The sequence below is a fragment of the Stenella coeruleoalba genome (assembly GCF_951394435.1).
Source record: "Stenella coeruleoalba genome assembly, chromosome: 6".
Classification (NCBI taxonomy): domain Eukaryota; kingdom Metazoa; phylum Chordata; class Mammalia; order Artiodactyla; family Delphinidae; genus Stenella; species Stenella coeruleoalba.
Genome location: NC_137151.1, coordinates 87,526,525 through 87,544,950, shown reverse-complemented (window position 1 = coordinate 87,544,950; position 18,426 = coordinate 87,526,525). Strand labels below are relative to the sequence as shown.

The 18,426-nt window shown below is 34.2% G+C and overlaps 1 protein-coding gene across 7 annotated transcripts in view; it reads left to right on the top strand.

Annotated features, from left to right (window-relative positions):
- LOC307187471 (uncharacterized protein) overlaps window positions 1-10,014 on the top strand; it is a 1,029,543-nt gene extending 1,019,529 nt beyond the window's left edge. For 6 of the 7 annotated variants that reach the window (XM_079923575.1, XM_079923576.1, XM_079923567.1 and 3 more), the window contains one exon: window positions 9,742-10,014. The gene's annotated coding sequence lies outside the window, so the exon portion shown is untranslated. Of the gene's footprint in view, window positions 1-5,588; window positions 5,700-9,741 lie in introns of those variants that run through there. The other variant, XM_079923572.1, reaches the window with a different exon arrangement.
- The last annotated feature ends 8,412 nt before the right edge of the window (window positions 10,015-18,426 follow it).

Here is an 18,426-nt window from a genome sequence, read left to right as displayed (position 1 = left end):
TGTAACTGTTTGCAGATGACATGATACTATACATAGAAAATCCTAAAGACTCTACCAGAAAACTACTAGAGCTAATCAACAAATTTGGTAAAATAGCAGGATACAAAATTAATTCACAGAAATCTCTTGCATTCCTATACACCAATGATGAAAAATCTGAAAGAGAAAATAAGGAAACACTCCCATTTACCACTGCAACAAAAAGAATAAAATACCTAGGACTAAACCTACCTAAGGAGACAAAAGACCTGTATGCAGAAAACTATAAGACACTGAAGAAAGAAATTAAAGATGATACAAACAGATGGAGAGATATACCATGTTCTTGGATTGGAAGAATCAACATTGTGAAAATGAATATACTATGCAAAGCAATCTACAGGTTCAACGCAATCCTATCAAACAACCAATGGCATTTTCCACAGAACTAGAACAAAATATTTCACAATTTGTATGGAAACACAAAAGACCCTGAATAGCCAAAGCAATGTTGAGAAAGAAAAACGGAGCCAAAGCAATTTTGAGAAAGAAAAATGGAACTGAAGGAATCAGACTCCTGGACTTCAGACTATACTACAAAGCTACAGTAATCAAGACAGTAAGGTACTCGCCAAAAAAACACATTAATATAGATCAATGGAACAGGATAGAAATCCCAGAGATAAACCCACGCACCTATGGTCACCTTATCTTTGATAAAGGAGGCAGGAATATACAATGGAGAAAAGACAGCTTCTTCAGTAAGCTGTTGTGGGAAAACTGGACAGCTACATGTAAAAGAATGAAATTAGAACTTTCCCTAACACCATACACAAAAATAAACTCAAAATGCATTAAAGACCTAAATGTAAGGCCAGACAGTATAAAACTCTTAGAGTAAAACATAGGCAGAACTCTCTATGACGTAAATCACAGCAAGATCCCTTTTGACCCACCTCCTAGAGAAATGGAAATAAAAACAAAAATAAACAAATGGGACCTCCTGAAACTTAAAAGCTTTTGCACAGCAAAGGAAACCATAAACAAGATGAAAAGACAACCCTCAGAAAGGGAGAAAATATTTGCAAATGATGCAACTGACAAAGGATTAATCTCCAAAATTTATAAGCAGCTCATGCAGCTCAAAATCCAAAATACAAACAACCCAATCCAAAAATGGGCAGAATATCTAAATAGACATTTCTCCAAAGAAGATATACAGATTGCCAACAAACTCATGAAAGGATGCTCAACATCACTAATCATTACAGAAATACAAATCAAAACTACCATGAGGTATCACTTCACACCAGTCAGAATGGCCATCATCAAAAAACCTACAAACAATAAATGCTGGAGATGGTTTGGTGAAAAGAGAACCCTCTTGCATTGTTGGTGGGAATGTAGATTGATACAGCCACTATGGAGAGCAGTATGGAGGTTCCTTAAAAAACTAAAAATAGAACTACCATACAACCCAGCAATCCCACTACTGGGCATATATCCTGAGAAAACCATAATTTAAAAAGAGTCATGTACCACAATGTTCATTGCAGCTCTATTTACAATAGCCAGGACATGGAAGCAACCTAAGTGTCCATTGACAGATGAATGGATAAAGAAGATGTGGCACATATATACAATGGAATATTACTCAGCCATGAAAAGAAATGAAATTGAGTTACTTGTAGTGATGTGGTTGTACCTAGAGTCTGTCATTCAGAGTGAAGTAAGTCAGAAAGAGAAAAACAAATGCCGTATGCTAACACATATATATAGAATCTAAAAAAAAAAATGTTTCTGAGGAAACCTATGCCAAGACAGGAATAAAGATGCACATGTAGAGAATGGACTTGAGGACACAGGGAGGGGGAGGGGTAAGCTGGGATGAAGTGAGAGAGTGTGTATGGACATATATACACTACCAAATGTAAAATAGATAGCTAGTGGGAAGCAGCCTCATAGCACAGGGAGATCAGCTCGGTGCTTTGTGCCCACCTACAGGGGTGGGATAGGGAGAGTGGGAGGGAGAAACAAGAAGGAGGAAATATGGGGATATATGCATATGTATAACTTATTCACTTTGTTATAAAGCAGAAACTAACACACCATTGTAAAGCAATTATACTCCATTAACGATGTTAAAAAAACAAAAATTCATGGTTTACCCCAAAGAATTCCATCCATTGTTTTTTCTGATAGTAACATAAATTATTTGAGATTCCTCTAGAGTCTATTTTCAACCTCATGCCAGAGTTATACTTTTAAAGTGTAACATTGTTCTTTTGCTCATAATCCTCAATAACATCTCACTTTTCTTAAAGTAAGAACTAATGTCCTTAAAATATTTCATAAGAATAAATATTATCTGACCTCCAATTTGTTCTAATGTGTAAATATAGTAGAGTATTTGTGATGGTGTCTCTACTGGTGCAATATGCAGTTATTCCCTTTTGCTCATCTCATGGTTTTCTTTCCTTCTGACTTAGTTACACACATCTCTTAATTGTTCCTTGAACATCGTAAGTGGGCTTTTACCTTAGATATTTTATGCATGCTGATCCCTCTGTCTGAGAGGTCTTTCCCAACGATCCTCATATATCATTCCTACACTTTTTCCAGGTGTCTGCTCACAGACCTTCTACCTGGTGAGAAATTCGCTGATAAAGCTGTACCAGTTTTTATGTTTATCTCACATGATTACCTTGGAGAATATGGTGTTCGTTCAGTGAAAGCATGCAAGTTAATATTATTTGTCCCTTATGCATTTTCTATTCAAATTTAATTTGCCTACTTTATTTAAATATCTTATAGCAAAAGACTAGATGCCATCTATAATTAGCTATTGAATGTTTAAGTTCATAATACATCTCTCACTTTTCCCAGATATTGGGTCTGAGATTACATAAATATAGATTTGGAATAAATCAAAACTTTAAGTGAATAAAATCATGCTTAAGTGGTTGAAAAAACTTTGTAAGCATATAAAGTAACAATATTAACAGCAAAAATATATATTCAATTTTATTTTTATTTTTTCATTTATATTATATCCACAACTCCAGTTGAAAGTAATTCAGAACTAAATTAGAAAATTAGTAACTTTAATTTATCTTTAACTAAGATAAATGTGGCTGGGATTCTGTGGTCCATCATTATTATCACACTTTTATAAAGCCCCTCAGCTCTCTGACCCTGTCACTTTTGTCTTTCTCTCCTAAACTCCTTCACATGGGTCACCAAACCTGACATATGCTGGCCCCAGTCTATCACTGTGACCCATCCTTTACTCTCTTCTCTCCCTCCTAGACTCTCTAGACTTTAGATCCCTTTAGATTTGAGGACAGTCTCTGGGTATCTTCACTACCTACTCCATCTGCTTCCACAGATATCAGCCATCACTGACATTGCTTCATCTTTTAGAGAGCAGTTAAAATATCTCCTACTCAGAGAGGTCTTTTCTGCTTATCCAATCAGTTTTTGTCATTTACAACATTTTATTTCTCTCCTTAGAAATAAACACTTTTATGACAACATTGTTCGTTGAGGTGAATTTACAATGTAAATAATGAAGCTTAAGTTTCATTTACTCTCTTTTACTTATTTTTGTGTCCCATACCAGTTTTGTAAAGACCTGGGAGGGATCATAAAAATGTGTCCATGTGTTAGTTTTTGTAAATTTAATGAAATGGCTTTGTTAGAGTGCTGTCCCTTTCCATCCTGACTTCTGTCACATTTCCTTTTTGTATCAGATATGGCCACCCTCACTTGATATGTTTAGGTAGATCTGGGGTTTTCAATATGTTTAGTTGATTTAACAGGATATATTGGTGTGGTTCCCAATAACTTCCATGTATATTTGGTTTACTGGTAAGCATCCTGAGTAGGAATGACATAAATACTTCGCACACAATACAGACTCATCCAGACTCACCAGCATCCTGACACAAGCAGGACCTTTGGTCTTTTCTCAGTATTACATGTCTTATGGCACCTAGTATGGGAAATATGTGGATGGTGGAGGAGAAAGAAGAGTAACCCTAGTGTGTGGAAAATGCTTTTGATCAACAGACATATTAAATTGTAAGCAGATGCTGTACACTTAATTAAAATAGAGGTTTTCTCCTCACAGGAATATACTTAATAATGTAATACATAGTATCATATACAAATATCTTAAAATTTTGTTGGGATCATGCAAAGGATAATTTATCAATACCCTGGTGTCTATAAAAGAAAAATATGCAGTGATATATAATTGGGAATTAAGTCTGTCTGTGGAGGTTCATTTTATACATCCCAGCATACTAGATTGGTCTTTAGTATCTGATGAATCCTCTCTTAAAGTAATCTGGGGTTCTAGATGAAACAATCAACAAAACTGTGATAAACACAGTAAAAATCACTTAAAGAAACAATTGTCACATTTGAAAAACTGCACATATTCATTAGTGAGCTGATATGCATACATATGTAGTGTCAATTTTTAAAATTCACTTAAATTGCCTATGTGTATGACTAAATTTTAGTTTACTTTTTATTATGACAGAACTATCTCAATGGAAGATATAAGAATGTAAGCTTAAAAGAGAACTAATAGTCCCTGAAAATGTCAAAAACCATTATTTATCCAATTGACTATAAATGCTAAATTCATGAAGATAAAAAGTATGAAGAAATACACATAATGTAAATGATAATAGAAGAAATTTTCACAAATTTGTAATAATGAGGATACTCTCTAAGACTATATTAAAAAATTTTAAAAATAGTAAAAACGAAATTGAGAGAGAATATACAAATGTTAGTTATAGCCTCATTTTGATAAGTGTAATGACTGAAAAATAGCATGTTCTTTCATGATGGCCTATTATAATGAATAATAATTTATACAATACCGTCTAATGAAAGATATCTTGTTTAAAATTAGTGATTATAATAAGGATTATAACAAGGATCCTGAAACAGGATATTCAATGAAAACAATAGATGCTTTTCAAACACATGAAGTTAAAACATAATAAAATAAAAAAATACAATTTCCAAACTTTAATGAGCTTGTAAACTGATTTTAACAAAACAGAAAGTATTTCAGGTGATTTTTCAGACTGAATAAGTATGGTAAGAACCTCCAAAAAGCATGAAGATTCCTTAGAGCACAGAATGTTGTGCTAATTTGCATTTTATATTAATCAAATAGAGTTCAGTAGATCAATATCTTTAAGGACAAATAAAACAAAATATTCAATATTTTTTGAAAGCCTGAAAAAAATAGTTGTTGAGATGATTATTTTTTCACTTCTAATAGTGAGATTTTCCCAAAAGTGGTAGTTTTCAAATTAATAGAAATTTAATCTAAATAAAGGCCAAACCTGATGAATTGTTGCATAAATATTTCAAAAACTATTAAAATGAAAAAAAGTGACTTGTTTTCCTGAAAATAGTGAAGAAGTAATCAAATTAATGGAAATCTATAAAACAAATTAATATAGAAGATAAACTAGAAAATAAAATGAACTTGGACACAAAATACTGACCAGTTAGAGAATATTGTGCCCTTTTATTATAACAGAAATTTCTATGAGTGGTTTTAAAATTTTTCATTAAAGAAAACTATCTGTGACTTGATTCAACCAAGTGAAAGGAGTTCTGGATGACTGTATCCTGCTTTTGAACAATATTCAATGCCAGTCACATGACAACAAAGCTGTTTTGAAAGGTGAGGAAAAAGGATGATGCACTTTTTAAAACCTTAACTATACATAATGTGTTGTGCACAGCTCATTGCTTTAACCTTATTGAAGAAAATGCACAGCTCCTGAAGTTGTTGACTAGTTGGTATTTTGAAAGAATTTGTGTTATTTTCACTTCAGTGATAGATGGAGTATTTTAAACACACTTGAAGTTGAATTTTTAGTGGGTAATTGTAATGATATAGTTTGCACATTAGAACATTCTCTAAATCTTACAATATGCATAAAGCAACAGTTTAAAGACTCTAACTTTTATTTTTAAAGATTTGGAAGAGCAACTCAAATTCAAATGAGATACAAAATGTTTATTCAAGATGCTGATTAAACTCAAAAAAATTTTAAACCAATTTGGTAAGAACTTTGGAATATTTCAATAAAATAAGTGAGAAATTAAATTCTGATTTGTGTATTTATAAATGGTAGCATTTTCATTATTACACTTATTTGTGAAAGAACTGAGAGAAAATTTCAAATAAAAATGTAATGAAAAACATGTAATGGGAAAATATGAAACAAGTGATAAAAATCAACAAAAATATAAACGGATTATTTTGACTTCGAGGAGCAAATGGAAACAAATCATTTTTATATCAGACAAAAAGTAGTAATTCATTAAAGACAAGAGATACATTTGCAGAATGAATATTGGATTATATGTAAACCTTAGAAAAATATTGTTTCCTGCTAATTTGACACAAGATACTAGCATCAATGAACATAACATCAGAAACAAACTGGTTAAAGAGAGTTGCCAATTCCTGAAAGATTTTCTAACCCCCAAAAGTCTGAGATACAGAATGCAGTTTATATATTTAAAATAACTGGATAGAGGCAGTCTTAGTCCCTCAGGCTGCTATAACAAAGTACCACAGACTGGGTGACTTATAAGCAACAGAAATTTATTTTCACAGTTCTGGAAGCTGGAAATCCAAGATCAAGGTGCCAGCATGGTCAGAATGTGGTGAGAGCCCTCTTCCTTTTTCATAGCCAGCAGCTTTGTTGTGTCCTCAGATGGTGGAAAGGGATGAAAGATCTCTCTTGGGCCTCTTTTAAAAGGGCATTAAATTTATTTATGAGGACTCTGCCTTCACGACCAAGCACCTCCCAAAGTCCCCACCTCCAGTACCATCGCATTGGGCATTAGGATTTTAACATATAAATTTTATGAGGGACACAAATAGCAAAGGTTTCCTGGATGAATTCCAGTATGTGTGTGGAGGCTTCCCCAAACCAACAAGCAATTCTCAGCCCCCAGCAGAGTGTCAGAGAATTCACCTCAGTGCTGACACTATCTACCTGGAGATAGAATCAGATTCAACAGATAAAGGTCTCAGTCCCACAAGAAGTCCCTCCACCTCAGCCTACATTCACAAGGTTGTTACCTGTGCTTCTGACCGACTGGCTATAAATCAAAGGCTCACACAACCCCCTCATTAGTTTCAATTAATTTGCTGGAATGGCTCACAGAGCTCAGGAAAATCCATTTGTTCACGAGATTAAAGATTTATTATAAAATGATGTTGAAGGAATTAACAACCAGATGAAGAGATACATAGAGTGAGGTCCCAAAGAAAGAAGCTTCTGTCCTCCTGGAGCATGGGGCCTGGAATGGTGGCCCTTGGAAGCTAGTGGTTCCCCAAAATGGAAGCTCTTTGAAAAAGGGCCAAAAAGCTGTCCTTTTTGGGTTTTATGGAGGCTTCAGTACATAGTCATGATTGACTAAATCATTAGTCAACTGTGATTAATTCAATCTCCAGCCCCTCTCCATGCCCCTGCCCCCCAAATCAGGGGTGAGACTGAAAGTTCCAATCGTTTAATCACATGGTTGGTTCTCCTGGCAACCAGCTCCCACCCTTGGGTGGGATCCAAAAATTTCTTCCCTGAAGCATTTTCAGAAACTAAGGACAAGAGTCCAAATATTAACCCATTGCTTTTATTGCTCAGGAAATTTCAAGTGTTTTGGGAGCTGTGAGGCAGAAACTGTGGATGAAGACCAAGCATATATTTCTCATATATCATCTGAATGACCAAATATATACTTTTTCCTATAAATCACAATTTTCACAAATTTTGGTGCAAAACAAAAAATTGCACAAATTTCAGCCTATAGCACCTATAGAGACTTTCCAAAATTATAGCACAATCATAGGCTAATATTTACAGTAATGAGTTTTAAAGTTGAAAGAAATTTTTCTAAAGTAATAATGATAATGATAAAATAATATTCTATTGACTATGCAAGAATAAAGATTGATTCTTTTCTAGTCTCTATTTTGAAAATAATAGTAGAAAATTGTTGGTATACACAGAGACATTAAAAAGATATGTAGCCAAAAACATAGGAATAAGAAACAATAATAAGTTGTTGTTATTGATGATGCTGCATTGTCTGTGGCCATAAAAGCGAAGTTGACTAACTGATCTATTTTGATTTTTGAATCTAAAACTGTGGATCCTCTTTTAAAAATAAAGTATCCTCTAATTTTTAAAAAATGTTTTGAGCTGGTAAAATATCTATATTCTTTATCTTAGACCATGGATATTTTAGAATAAGAAGTAAAGACATAGAAAAGCTTAGAATGGTGGGTAGAGAAGTAGAGAGATTTACCTTGAGTGGATATGTGAGAAATTATTTTGTGATTGAACATTTGATGCTGGATGAAAAGAAAATTTTACCAAAAAATAAAATGAAATGGGACTCATTTAATTCCTTGATAAATCTAATCATCAAACCAGTTTAATTTATAAAGTGTTAAAACTTTTATTTTCATTTTGTTAATTGTTATGAATGTAATCGTGCCCCCCCCATAATTCATATATTGAAGCCCTAATCCCCAACGTGACTGTATTTGGAGGCCAGCCACCGGCAAGTCAAGGAGAATGGTCTCAGGAGAAACCAAACTTGCTGACTCCTTGATCTTGGATTTCTCCAGAATCATGAGAAAATAAATTTCTGTTGTATAAGCCACCCAGTCTGTGGCGTTTTGTTAAGGCAGCACTAGTAAACTAATACAATAACAATAAATTTTTTAAATTAAATTTTGTTCTGCTTTATGTGATATCTTCTGCTGTAAATTAAACTTGCACACTAAAATCTATTGTGTCTTGAGAACTAAAAGTTAGCTTCTGTTACTTTCTAAGAAAAGTAGTCTAATAATCGCAGAGTGCTAACAACTATCTGAAAAGTGGCCTGATTCCTCATAAAAATATATTCAGGTTATATGGTAATATTTTAGAAGGAAGGTATACCCAGAAGTTTATTTAAGTGAAACAACAACAAAAATATCATGCCACATTTATACTTTTGACAAAAGCAGTTGCATTAGGTGTAGGAGCAATTAGATTTACCTTTAGCTATCTTTAAAGCCTCATTTTAAAAATTCTTTCAGCAAATCATATTTTAATTACAAAGAGTGATTAATTTTAACAAAGTGTTAAATACAATTTTATTGTTAATTTCTTTTTACTTAACTTGCAGAAACAATCCTGAATGCTAAGCTTACCTAAGGCACTGATTAAAGTTTTAGTCTGGAAATACTATAGGCTTGAGAGGAAAAGCTGACTGGATACAGAAAGTGAAATATGCTGATGTCATAAGAATTAACTATATTGATAGTAACCACCAACCAATAAGAAAAAATATACCTTTATAAATATTTCAATACATTAAGAAAAATGATTTTATAGTATTTAACATGTATCATTTTAAAATTTACTGTCCTACATTGTGTCAATTCATGCTGATACGATTTGACTTAAAAGTTAGCAATCCCATGATATTTTTTATGATTAGAAAAACTGAGCAGATAGTGTAGTCAGTTCCTGTATATACCTCTGAAATCAATTTGCACTAATATTAATATCTCATATTAGCATGGTACTTTTCTTATAATTAATGAAGCAATATTGATATATTATTACCTAAACTGCAGAGTTTATTCATATTGCCTTAGTTTTATCCTTTTCTGTCCCAGGATCTCACTCATATTTACTTGTCATGACTTTTTAGGCTCCATATGGCTGTAACAGTTTCTCAGACTTTCCTTGTTTACGTTAACTTCGACAGTTTTGAGAAGTACTGGTCAGGTATGTTGTAGGACTTCATTTTATTATAATTTATCTGATGTTTTTCTTATTGATAGACTGGGGTATGAGTTTGGGGGAGGAAAATCATAGGGTTAAAGTGCTTTTTCATCACATTTTATCAAGGGTGCTTCTTATCAATGTCTTTTCTGACTGTTAAAATTGGTCTTAAATATCTGGCTAAAATGGTGCTTGTCAGGTTTTTCTCACAAAGTTACTCTTGTTTTTTCTGCTTTCCATGCTGTGCTTTAGAAGGAAGTCACATCCCACATTTAAGATGTGAGGAATTACGCCCTCCCTCTTTAGCATGGAGTGTCTACATAATTTGTTTGCAATTCTTCTGCATGGGAAGTTTTACCCCATTCATTTATTTTTATATATCATTTAATTATATAAATATGTATTCATGAATATGTATTTTATAATTTGGGTTATAATTCAATACTTTATTATTTATTTTGCTCAAATTATTCTAGCTTTGAACCTTGGAAACTCTTTTAGTTGGCTCCTACGTCCCTTTGACATACCCCAGCAATGTTTGTTTTTGTTTGTTTTGGTTTTTGGTGCACTTTCTTACTTTCTCTGGCACTACAAGATGCTCTAGGCTCATCTTATATATATTTCCTGCCACACTCCTAGAATTGTCCATTTCTCCAAGGAGCCCTGGTTTCTTTTATTGGAGATTGGTACTAGAAACAAAGATCTGGGTGCTAGGTGTGCTTGTTGGTAGTGGAGTATCATTCTTTAGTGCTCTCAGCTAACAGAGGAAATAAATATATGTGCATATATTAACCCATGTATATACACATATCTATAACTATTTGTATATGTAGCCATCATATATATATATATACATATATATCAATATGTATATTAAATTGAACATGAGTTCTTACTGATATTTCCAACTCTGACCTATTATGGATCCACATGGATCATTCTAGCCTCCTCCCTTTGCTGATCTATAAATTTCCACTCCAACAGTGAGAAATAGTGAGAAATCTGATCCACCATCCATCTAGTCAATTATTAAATTCCTGTATACATGTACAGCAGCATCAGAATTGCTAGCACTAAACCCTGTGGGAAAACTTTACCTCCTAGTATACTCTATTTATAAACTGTTCCTTTTCACTGTACAGACTCCAGTCTCCATTCATTTCCAAAATCACTTAAGTCAGCACATTTTTCCCCACCACCTTTAGTGAGATTATTTCATACATTTTTTATACAATTAGAATCTTTTGTCACAGTCTGTATTCTTAACTATTTTAACAAGGCCAGAATAATCTTAATACTAAAACCAGATTGAGGTGTTATAAGAAAGAAAAACTTCAGACCACTATGTCTCATGAACATAGATGTAAATATCCTCAACAAAATATTAGCAATGGAGCCCAAGGATGTATGAAAAGAATTATATACTGGACCAAGGGGGATTTATTTAAAAATTTGTTTAAATTGTTTAACATTCAAAAATGAATCAATGTAATCGTCACATGAACCAGCTAAAGAAGAAAACTAATATGATCGTATCAACTGATGCAGAAAAATTATTTAACCAAATCCAAAACTGATTCATAATAAAAACTCTTAGCAAACTAGGAACAGAGGGAAACTTTCTTAACTTGATAAAGAACATACACAGACTACCTACACAAAGGTCATAATTAATGATGAAAAACACAATGCTTTCTCCCCAAGATCAGAAACAAGACAAGTATGTCCTCTCTCACAACTCCTTTTTAATATTGTCCTAGGAATTTTAGCCAGCTTAATAAGTTAAGAAAAGGAAATGGAGAGCATACAGAGTATTTAGACACGACACCAAAAGCACATCCATAAAATTAAAATAAAAAGATAGAGTTCATTAAATTAAAAATTAAGATGATCTTTTAAAAGATAAACATTTATGTTCAGAATATATAAAGAGATCTTATATCTTAACAGTAGAATGACAATTCAGTAAAATTGGGCAGAGCAATTGAAAATCAGACAATTCACAAAAATTATGTATGAACTGAAAATAATTAGAATAAGCTCAACATTATCAGTATCAGTAAAATGAAAATAAAAGCAAAAATAGGATAATATTACACACCTATTTAACTAAATTAACACACCTATTTAACTAAATAGGTAAAATTTTATAAGACTGTGAATACAACTATTGGTTAAGATGTGAAGCAATTGGGATTCTCACATATTGCTGGCAGGGATATTAAATGGTAAAACCACTTTGGAAAACAGTTTGTCAGTTTTTATAAAGCTAAACATATCTTTGAGTGGAATTGACCCACCAAATCCATTTCTAGATATTGACCCCCCAAAATAAAAATATATACATATGTGCATTAAGACTTGTACAGGAATTTTCCCATAACAGCTTTATTTATAATTGGCTTCTTGTGCCAAACAGCTAGCCAATTAATGAATGTGGCTACACTAAACAACAGATTTTCAGTGTGGACAAAACAGCCTCTTATATTGGAAGAAGATGCCATCTAGGACTTTCACCGCTAGAGAGAAGTCAATGACTGGCTTCAAATCTTTGAAGGACAGGCTGACTCTCTTGTTAGGGACTAATGCAGCTGGTGACTTTAAGTTGAAGCCAGTGTTCATTTACCATTCTGAAAATCTTAGAGTTCTTAAGAATTATGATAAATCTACCTTGACTGTGCTCTATAAATAGAACAACAAAGCCTGGATGACAGCACATGTGTTTACAACATGGTTTACTGAATATTTTCATCCTACTGTTGAAACCTACTCTACTCAGAAAAAAAGATTCCATTCAAAATATTGCTGCTCATTGACAGTGCACCTGGTCAACCAAGAGCTCTGATGGAGATGTACAAAGAAATTAATGTTATTTTCATGCCTGCTAACACCACATCCATTCTGCAGCCCATGGATCAAGGAATAATTTTGGGTTTCAAGTCTTATTTTATTTATTTATTTTTTGCGGTACGCGGGCCGCTCACTGTTGTGGCCTCTCCCGTTGCGGAGCACAGGCTCCAGATGCGCAGGCTCAGCGTCCATGGCTCACGGGCCCAGCCGCTCCGTGGCATGCGGGATCTTCCCGGACCGGGGCACGAACCCGTGTCCCCTGCATCGGCAGGCGGACTCTCAACCACTGTGCCACCAGGGAAGCCCTCAAGTCTTATTATTTAAGATATACTTTTCATAAGGCTATAGCTGCCATGGATAGTGATTCCCCTGATGGATCCGGACGAAGTAAATTGGAAACCTTCTGGAAAGGATTCACTATTTTAGATGCCATTAAGAATATTTGTGATTCATAGGAAGAGGTCAAAGTATGAACCTTAACAGGAGTTTGGAAGAAGTTGATTCCAGCTCTCATGGATGACTTTGAAGGGCTCGAGTTCAGTGGAGGAAGTAACTGCAGATGCAGTGGAAATAGCAAGAGAACTAACCTTGCAAGTGGAGCCTGAAGATGGGACTGAATTGCTCCAATATCAGGATAAAACTTGTACAGTTGAGGAGTTGCTTCTTATGGATGAGAATACAGAGTTGTTTCTTGACAAGGAATCTACTCCTGGTGGAGATGCTGTGCAGATTGTTGAAACAACAACAAAGAATTTAGAATATTACAGAAACCTAATTGATAAAGCAGCAGCAGGGTTTGAGAGGACTGACTCCAGTTTTGAAAGAAGTTCTCTGTAGGCAAAATGTTATCAAACAGCATTGCATGCTACAGAGAAATCGTTTGTGAAAGGAAGAGTTAGTGAATGCGACAAACTTCATTGCTTTATTTTCATAAATTGCCACAGCTGCTCCAAGCTTCAACAACCACCACCCTGGTCAGTCAGCAGTCATCGACATCGAGGCACAACCCTCTAGCAGCAAGAGCATTATGACTCCCTGATGGCTTGGACAATAGTTAGCATTTTTTAGCAATAAAGTATTTTTTAATTAAGGTATACACATTTTTACTTTAGACATAATTCTATTACATACTTAATTGACTACAGTATAGTGTAAACATAATCTTTATATGCACTGAGAAACCAAAAATTTCTTGTGACTCATTTTATCTCGGTGATCTGGAACCAAACCCACAATATCTCTGACGCATGCCTGTAATTTTCCTGTCAATCTTAACTATGCTCCTTTAGAAACCATGAGGTTTTTGTTTCTTTTTCACTAAAAGTTTGCTACTAACGTACCCCAAAGAGCTGTAATGCCCAGGAGTTTCAAAAACAATTTTGCTTCTGATGAAGTTTGAGGTTTTGTAACTCTTAGCTCTAGGAATGAAACTTTTAAAGGGCATATAAATAAATACTTATAATAAATATAAACTATTTATATCATGCATAGTAAGATTTTATAAACATATAAAATGGTTTCATCCTAAAGTCAATGACATCAACAAGAGGAAAATTATTCAGATAAATGTGAAAGAAAGCCTCAAAAAAAAAAAAAAAGATTACAAGCAGTTCTGGTCTCTGGTCAGGTTTATCAATGATGAGTTTCTTATAGGTGGCAGGTCCTACCAGATTGAAACTGAAGTTTATAAAAATAAATTATTTATTTAGCTTCTCCTTGCTGAACTAAAGGAAACTTATGTAGGTTTGCTGATGTATGGGTGGGAAAGGATCTATTGTTAAGCACTTTTAGTGTTGTAAGATAAAGTGCTTACACCATCCTGCCACTTTGCTTTTATGAAAGACCATTCTGAAAGTCCAGTCAGAGTTTCCTGAGGTTTGGAGAAGTGAAAAATGCTCTTCACTCTGCCTTCACTTGCAGAGGGCACAGACAATCGGGCACCACATTAGCCCAACTATACTCTCAGGATTGCCAACTTTCTTGAAGCAAATACTGTCAACTATTTTATTAAGCATGAAGTTCAGAATTTTTTAGAGAGTTAAAATATGTGGGCTTTTCATGCACACATATTAAAATTAATATCAGAGTATGTCTAGAGAGATTCCTTAAATTGTTTTCTTTGGTTATCATTTATAATCAAACCAAACATGCAATGAGTATTTTCTATGCACCAGTCATTGTGCTAAGCATTGTATCTATGTTATCTCATTTAACTTATCAACCATATAAGAAATTAACTCCAAATTCAGATGAAAACATGCCAGGATAAACTATCTCCTGAGTCATTACTTAGAACTCAGATAAAGGATACTTCAAAACAACAAAGCTATATATACTTCAGGCAAGTGTAATGCTGCAAAATTTTTAAATATTTAGTTTTGAATATATTATTGAATTAAGAAAGTAGATCTAAAAATGCTCATTATTGGTTTTCAGTCTTTTATTTATTGTTAGTAAAACAATATAAAGCAGGGCTTCACTGATGGCGCAGTGGTTTAGAGTCCACCTGCCAATGCAGGGGATACGTGTTCATGCCCCTGTCCGGGAAGATCCCACATGCCGCGGAGCAGCTAGGCCCGTGAGCCATGGCCGCTGAGCCTGCGCGTCCGGAGCCTGTGCTCTGCAATGGGAGAGGCCACAACAGTGAGAGGCCCGCGTACGCAAAAAAACAACAACAATTTTATTGGCTCTTTATCTCACAAGCCTGTAAACACTCTTATTCCACTAGTTAGCTTGAGACAACCCAGAAAAATAGGAAGCGCTTGCTAAATGCTGCTGGATAATTGCAAATTGCTAAATGAATAAATCCATAACAGTGTTTTCTTCATGTCTCTTCAGATTCAATTTTTAAATTATTCAAAATCCAAATTGTTCTTTAACAGAAAGTATGCTTTACTGTGAAAGTACGTAGTATTTCATAAATTCTGCTTTATAAGTTTGCTGCTCTTTTCATCTTACACTGCTATTTTTTCTCTTTCTAAATTATTGCATTATGTCTGATAAAATTTCAGAGAGAGAAATATTTATGTGTATGATTATATTTTACAATGTAAAAAGATGATTTTAAAAAACTCATCTACTTTATTATTTGCTTTATTACATTAGTAATTGAAACACTCAATTTAAGCCTCAAACTAGGAAAGTCAATACTATTCCCAGAGAGAATACTTTATCAAAAACTATCTAAAGAACACACTCCCGAGAAGTAGACCCAATACTAATAATTTTTAGATGCACAGTAATTTATACAGTACTGAGGTCTGGGCAAAATTTGCTGAACAACGGGCCTGTCTTTGAATATACTGTCAGTCTGCGTAATACATAACTTGCAATAGTAGCATACGATGGTTACTTCATGAAAGACACATATTTGAGAGCTCTTGCCAAAAGGAGAAATGATTTTGTTATGTATGCAGTATATGACCCTGGTAGAAGTAAAATGATTTTTAAGCCAGCGACATAGAAACCTGAGAGCAATTAATAAATCCTCTCCAAATGCATTCTTTTCCTCTGTTTCAAGTTCTGCCTCTTGACCCTGTATTCATCCTATTCCTTCCTTACTGCAACATGTAGGAATATTGTTGGCATGCTAACATTATATCAGACTACAGTCTATTAGAATTCTAAACGCAGTTAGCCATGTCTTTCAGGGTCAAGAATGCATGCTAACTTTTAAACTTCAAAGTCCTTATTGAGTACTATGTTTCCCTGTGGATATTCAAAATGTGTTAATCCTAATGATGTGCTGTGGGGTAATTAGATAGGAACTATGGGGAAACAAAAGAAATTGTGGAACAGTCTCCATGAAAAATGACTTAATATTTGGAAATTCTGAGTTTTGGAGGAAAATATATACTTGTGAAATTTTCTTTTTGTAGAAAACAAATTTTTGTGTAAAATAAAAGGCTTTTGTATAAAAAAACATTAGCTTTTAAGTTAAAAAGTTGGAAAAGATCAACGTGAAATTCAGAAAAAAATAAAATTTTTTCATAGAATTTTAGCTATATGCATGAGAGAGGGTATTTAAAAATAAATGTTAGAATCAACCATCATTTCAGGGCATATTTTTGGGTAATACACTGTCTGTAAGATGGGAGAGAAGACATTCCATAAATAATCTTGCAATCTTTTTTTTTTTTTTTGCGGTACGCGGGCCTCTCACTGTTGTGGCCTCTCCCGTTGCGGAGCACAGACTCCGGACACGCAGGCTCAGCGGCCATGGTTCACGGGCCTAGCCGCTCTGTGGCATGTGGGATCTTCCCGGACAGGGGCACGAACCCGTATCCCCTGCATTGGCAGGCGGATTCTCAACCACTGCGCCACCAGGGAAGCCCGATCCTGCAATCTTAATCTGAAGAACTTCACATTCTTGTTCAATTAGAAATAACAATGAATAAAACTAAGCCAACATCCTTTTCAATTCCAATGATTATTTTTGTACAATCATAAGACCAAACAATGTTTTTTTTCTAATTTGTGTCTTTAGTCAGTATATTTGTCATGATTTAGAAAGTAATTTTTTTACTAATATTTAGATTGCTAATTTACAGTGTATTTTTTTCCTTTTTAGAAAATGTTTGTGTATGTGTATTTCCGCTTTTAATACAAAAAACAGAAAGTTATCCCTTTGTCAGTAAAACTGAAAAAACTCCAAATATTATCAAACTGCTCTTTCACATAATCAGTCAACAAATATTACACCCACTTCTTTTTTTTCATGACTTTATGTACATTGTTGTCAAATTGACTAACAGTAACAATAATAAAACAACAAAGCATAGATAAATAGCAGAGAACAGAAACTGAAACAGGAAACCCATATTTTCCTGAGACTCTCACAGGCCATTCACTAACAATAAGAATGATGAATATGATAACATGCATATCAGTGAATCTCCAACAACATTTTGCGTTTTATTCACACTCATATTTATCTAGTTGATTAAGGCAATTTGCATAATTTAGAGGTAATTTCTTTCTGAAAGCCATGATAAAATGCTCTGATTGCAGTGTGGAGCTCTTCACATGTGCAAGTTTTTTCAAGGAAGCCTAGAAATAAGCAGAGAAAAAAGGTGAAATTATTTCTAGACCACAAAAGCAATGTTTTTAAAAATCTATCTTTTTTCTCCTTAAGTCTTCAAAACATCAAAGCCCATCTATCAAAGGTATGATTTAAATAATAAGCCCAACAGCTCATTTTGTGTTATTGTGTGTGATTGTGGTAGGCAGATTCTAAGATAGCCCTCAATGATCTCCCTTTCCTGATATTTATGCCCCTGTGTTATCTCCTCCTCCTGATTGTGGGTTGGATCTGGGTTTATTAACTCATTTCTAATGAATAGAATATGGCAGATATTATGGAATGTTTATTTTCAGATTAGGTTATACAAAAGGCTGTGGCTTCTGCCTCGAGGGATATGTTTTTCTGTCTCTCTGAATTCTTCATTCTTGGGGAAGCAAACTACCATATTATGTGCAGCCCTTTGGAGAGACTGATTTGGCAAAGAGTTGATGTCTACGGCCAATACCAGGGACCTCCCAACTTCCAGTGAGTGAGTTGGAAAGTGGATCGCCCTGAGCTGAGCTTTCAGGTTAGACTACAGCCCCAACCAATGGCTTGGATGCAATTCATAAGGGTTCTTGAACCAGAAGCTCCCAGCTAATCCATGCCATAGGAGAATTCTTGACTCATAGAAACTATGATATAATAAATATTTGTTGTTTTCAGTTGCTAAATTTGGGGATAATTTTTTGCTCAGCA